This window comes from Apium graveolens, chromosome 2, assembly GCF_009905375.1.
Source record: "Apium graveolens cultivar Ventura chromosome 2, ASM990537v1, whole genome shotgun sequence".
NCBI lineage: Eukaryota > Viridiplantae > Streptophyta > Magnoliopsida > Apiales > Apiaceae > Apium > Apium graveolens.
The window spans coordinates 221,339,081-221,345,108 of NC_133648.1; the positions used below are offsets into that span (position 1 = coordinate 221,339,081).

Consider the following 6,028-nt stretch of genomic DNA (forward strand, 5'->3'; position numbering starts at 1 on the left):
CTTTGATTGTCTCATCAAAACGGATGTTCCATCTATGAGAAGCTTGCCTTAAACCATATATGGTTCGCAGTAGCATACATACTAGGTGTTCATTTCCCTTGGAAAGAAAACCCTCTGGCTGTGTCATATACACTTCCTCCTCAAGTTCCCATTGAGGAAGGCCGTTTTCACGTCCATTTGCCAGATCTCATAGTCGTAGTAAGCAGCAATCGCAAGCAAAATCCGAATTGATTTTAACAGGGCTACAGGCGAAAAAAGTTTCATCAAAGTCAATCCCTTGCCTTTGTTTGAATCCTTTTGCCACGAGCCTGGCCTTATAGGTCTCCACCTGGCCATCTGCTCCAATATTTCTTTTGTATACCCACTTGCGCCAAAAGGTCTAGGTTCAACAAGAATGAAAACGAGCATCCAAAGTTACAACTATTTTCAAAGAATAACAAGTAGAAAATAAGATCTTCGTTTTTGGAGATATTTTGTGCTTCTAGGTCTTCTCCTTCATCTCCCAGTCTTCTCGGATGATGAAAACCCTTTTTTTTAAGTATATATAAGCCCCTAGTGGTCCTGTACCCTTAAAATTATCAAATTCCACTCAAAAAAGGCTTTTTCAGCTAAATCAGCGAAATTAGCCGCGCATCAGCATGCGGTCGCATGCGTGTCTGACGCGGCCACGTGTCACCATGCGGTCGCGTGCACTTCTGACGTGGCCGCGTAGGCGGCTTCTGGTAGATTCTGATGAATCTTATTTTGGACATAACTTGAGTTTTACTCGTCAAAATTAGGCGATTCAACTGCCCACACGAAGCTAACAAGATTCTCTACAACTTGACAATGGCCTTGGATTCCAAATCTGATCACTTTTCATCCTATTTCCTTTAAAAGCTCCTTTCTTCATTTAACTGATACCCGAAATGCAATAACACAAAAACACATCAAAATACCAACAACTTGAGTCCAAAACACCAATTTAAGCTTGTAATAAAGCATTGCAAGTGGATATAAAATCCACTTATCATACCCCCAAACTTGAATCGATGCTAGAACTTAATAACTCGAGTATTAAAGAGTTCACTCTTGATCAATTATGCATAAACACATATTTTTTTTCTTTTTATTTCAATAATTTCTGAATGAGTGCATTTCGCTCCATCTCATTCAACCCTAGAATACTTATAAAAATATGAGCCGACTACTAGACATTTCACGCCTAGCCTTACAACAACTAGCAATGAAATCTAAGTTTTTCTCCAGATAAAAAAAAATCAATATTTTTACGTCATTACGAGAACATCACAAATTCTAAATATAACCAAGTGATTAAATCTCAACAATAAACAAGTATAATCATGATCTAGATCAAAAGCAACCCTATAAGACTTTGTGAAAATATTTATTTCTGGCATGCAAATCAATTCTTTAGGACTTAAACATCCCTCTATTCGTCATTACCACACTCAAATCAACATCAACATCTCAAATAACATAGTACATCTTAAGGGATCATGCTAAATATGTAAATGCAACTATATAAAATCACATAAAAATAAACAAATATGTCCTAAATGAAAAATCATGTACAAATATGAATGAACTAAAACTAAACATGCAATATGAATCTATATGAATCTATATGGACACACACAAAATAATCCTTACATTATCACCCCCAAACTTAAAATTTTCAATATCCTCATTGAAGGTAATAATAAGGATTTCAGGCATACCTAATTAGCGGGAGAGTCACCCACGTCGGGTGGAGGATCTGGTGGCCAATCAACCTCGCCACCAATGTCTCGAACAATAGTACCGAAACCGTGTGTCAAATCTTCAGCAAAATATCGGTGGATGACATGCATGGCCTCCATACGCCTAGTCAATCTTCTATACTGTGCATCACCAACACCAGTCCTATCAAATACCTGTTGCATATGAGAAGAACCCTCTATAGACATGGGAATATCTGTCCAGCCACTCTCTACATCATCAAAAATATATCCCAATCCCTTATCATGGGGTGCACCTAAGAATGAATAACTCAAGTGATCTAGCATTCGGTTGAGCTCAAGTGTAGGAGCTTCTTGAATAAATGGTTCAAAACGCTCCTGAGAAATTTTCAGCTCTACTAACCCAAGAGAATAGAATGGAAAATCTAACTTCCTCATCCACGGAGGTGCATTCAAATCCTGTAATTGCTCTGCTCATTCTTTATCTTCAATAACTGATTCCCCTATTAAGGATCTCTCTAAGGTATCTGACTTTGGCAATTGCTCAGGCTCTGAATTTACTACAGAGTCGACCCACTCTACTTTAAAGCACTCCTCTTTAGATGTGGGTAACTTTATTTCCTTGAACACATTAAAAGTGACCTTTTAATCGTAAACCTTCATCGAAAGCTCTCCTTTTTGCACATCGATCATAGTTCATCCTGTAGCCAAGAATAGTCTTCCCAAGATAATGGGAATCTTCTTATCTTCCTCAAAATCAAGAATTATAAAGTCAGTAGGGAAGATGAGTTTATCCACGTTGACCAAGACATCCTCCACTATACCTCGTGGATAAGCGATGGAACGGTCAGCTAGTTGCAATGACATGTATATTGGTTACGGATCAGGCAGACCAAGCTTCTTGAAGATAGATAAGGGCATCAGATTGATGCTAGCTCCTAAATCACATAAACACTTGTCAAACGACAAGTTTCTGATGGTGCAAGGAATAGTGAAGCTTCCAGGATCTTTAAGTTTTAGAGGCAAATTCTGTTGCAGTATAGCATTGTATTCCTCCGTGAGAGCAACGGTCTCTAATTCATCGAGCTTCACTTTACGAGAGTGAATACCTTTCATAAACCTCGCATAGCTAGGCATCTGTTCAAGAGCTTCAGCGAAAAGTATGTTGATATGAATTTTCTTGAACACCTCCAAAAACTTCTCAAACTGCTTATCAAGCTTTTTCTTCTACAGCCTCTTAAGAAAAGGAGGTGGAGGATAGATCTGTTTCTCCCCTCTATTACCCTCAGGAGGAGTGTGTTCCACAATAGTCTTCCTTGGTTCCACCTCTGCTTCCTTCTGCACTTCTTCTTCAGCCACAACTGTATTTTATGAAACTTGAGATTTTTCAGGCTCTTCATCTTGCTGAATTTAGGGGCTTGCAACCTTTCCAGACCTCAAGGTGATGGCGTTCATATATTCTTCAACTTCCCTCTTGCCTGGATTTTTTTTCTGTATCACTAGGAAGCGTTCCTGGTGGTCGATTCAATAAGGCATTAGCAATTTGCCCTATTTGGTTCTCCAGAGTCTTGATAGAAATAGCCTGGCTTTGGCATAAAAGAGCCTGGTTTTTGCACATAAGCCGCAACTCCTCCATTTCAGATTTTTCATTCGAAGATAGACATGCACCATGAGTTTGTTGTTTTGGTGTAATTTGTTACTGAAAACTAGGAGGGTTGAATAGCTTATTTCCAAACTGCTGGAATGGTTGTTACATCGCATTCTGATTGTTGCTCCAGCTGAAGTTAGGATGATTCCAGTTGTCAGGATGATAAGTGTCTGGAACTGGTTACTGCGATCTCTAAAAGTTGCTCACAAACTGAGCTGAGTCACTAGATATAGCGCATTGCTCCGTCACATGCGGACCTGCACACAGCTCACAAACACTAATTATTTGTTTAACACCATAGTTAGCCAGAGAATCAATCTTCATAGACAACGCCTTTAGTTGAGTTGTGATAACCGTAGTTGTATCCACTTTAAGAACTCCTGCTACCTTGCCCTGTGGACATCTCTGGGTTGGATACTGATATTCATTAGCATCCATCAGTTTAATTAGATCGTAAGCTTCCTCATAACTCTTTGCCCATAATACTCCACCTGATGCTGCATCGAGCATGGGTCTGGACTGTGCTCCCAACCTATTGTAAAAACAATTGATGATCATCCAATCAGGCATTCCATGATGATGACACTTCCTAAGCATCTCCTTGTAGCGCTCCCAACCTTTACATAGTGATTCTCCTGTTTGCTGCGCAAATTGAGTAATAGCATTCCTGAGTGCAGTTGACTTCGCCATAGGGAAGAATTTAGTAAGAAACTTTTGAGCAAGATCTTCCCAAGTAGTAATCGAACCAGCTGGTATTGAGTGTAACCAGCTCTTATCCTTGTCCCTCGGAGAGAATGGGAACAATCTCAGCTTCATAACATCTTCAAAAACACCGTTGAACTTGAAGGTGTCGTAGATCTCAATAAAATCCCTAATGTGCATATTGGGATCTTCAGTTGGAGAACCCCAAACTAGATTGAATTCTGCACCTATTGAATTATGCCAGACTTGATCTCAAAGGTATTAGCTATGATAGCTGGTCGGATAATGCTAGATTGAATGTCATTGATCTTGGTTTGAGAAAAATCCATCAAGGCTTTCGTTCATGCTGCTGGATCTCCCATTGTACTGTGTACCTGAAACACAAACAAATAAACCATGAGAGTAAAAGAGTCCGAGTTAGTGAACTTTAACGACCACTAATGATAAGCACATAAACTAAAAATTAACACCGAGTCCCCGGCAGCGGAGCCAAAAACTTGTTAGGGCAAAAACACGCGCTAAAATTCACGCAAGTATACGCGTTCACAAGTAGTATAAGATATAAATCAGATCCGTTCCCATATAGACTGGTTTAGGTTAAGTTCAATTTATGCACCTATGCAACAATGTATGGTTATCGCTCAATGCTAAGAAAAATAACAAATTGGGTTTTTATTAAACTAAGAGATTATACTAAATAACATTAACTAAGAGAATTGAGGTTGAATTACTATATATGACAAACATGGGATTCTAACTTCATTAAATACTTCATTCAATAGCCTTATTGTTCTTAACCTTAGCATGTAATGGTGATGACACTAATCAGATAACACGAAACTAGAAAACACCAACTTTCGTTGTACGAATACCCTACTACCAAGAATCCACAAAAGAGATAGAAGTTGAATAGACACCAATTATGCTTAGTCCTTATATGTCTATAAGAATTGAAAACATAAGGTTTAATGTGCAAGTTATCTATTGTGATTACATAGGGCAAGTAAGATGGTTAAAATTACCTATGAATCATGAATAACAAATACATGAACCTATGCTAGCATGGCAAGTTCTAAACCTCTATATTTAATGTCGCTTCAATAGAGATTAACAAGCTATCTTATATGTTAGCTACGCACATAAGACAAATAAGCACAACCAATACTAGGATATCAATCAATCACCACACACTAAGATATCGGAACAAATTAACTATTGAAATCCATAAGTAAATCCGCTAGAATCCCATGATAACAATTAGCCCATAATTGAACTCATCATCATCATGGGTTCCAATGAAAGCATGGTATAAAACAAGGTCTTAATAAACTAAATAATAATCAAAGTACGAATAAAAAAGGTCTAGGTTCAACAAGAATGAAAACGAGCATCCAAAGTTACAACTATTTTAAAAGAATCACAAGTAGAAAACAAGATCTTCTTTTTCGGAGTTGTTTTGTGCTTCTAAGTATTCTCCTTCATCTCCCAATCTTCCCGGATGATGAAAACCTTTTTTTAAGTATATATAAGCCCCTAGTGGACCTGTACCCTTAAAATTATCAAATTCCACTCAAAAAAGGCTTTTTCAGCTAAATCAGTCGCGCATCAGTATGCGGTCGCACGCGGGTCTAATGTGGACGCGTGTCAGCACGCGGTCGCGTGCACTTTTGACGCGGCCGCGTGGGCGGCTTCTGGAAAATTCTGATGAATCTTATTTTGGCCATAACTTGAGTTCTACTCGTCAAAATTAGGCGATTCAACTGCCCACGCGAATCTAACGAGATTCTCTACAACTTGAAAATGGCCTTGGATTCCAAATCTGATCACTTTTCATCATATTTCCTTTAAAAGCTCCTTTCATCATTTAACTGATACCTGAAATGCAATAACACAAAAACACATCAAAATACCAACAACTTGAGTCCAAAACACCAATTTAAGCTTGTAATAAAGCATT

The 6,028-nt window shown here is 38.4% G+C and overlaps 1 non-coding gene across 1 annotated transcript; it reads left to right on the forward strand.

The window, feature by feature from the left end:
- The first annotated feature begins 3,937 nt into the window (after positions 1 to 3,937).
- LOC141710175 (small nucleolar RNA R71) lies at positions 3,938 to 4,044 on the forward strand. Its single transcript, XR_012570708.1, has one exon. It is a non-coding gene; the product is annotated as a small nucleolar RNA R71 (small nucleolar RNA).
- The last annotated feature ends 1,984 nt before the right edge of the window (positions 4,045 to 6,028 follow it).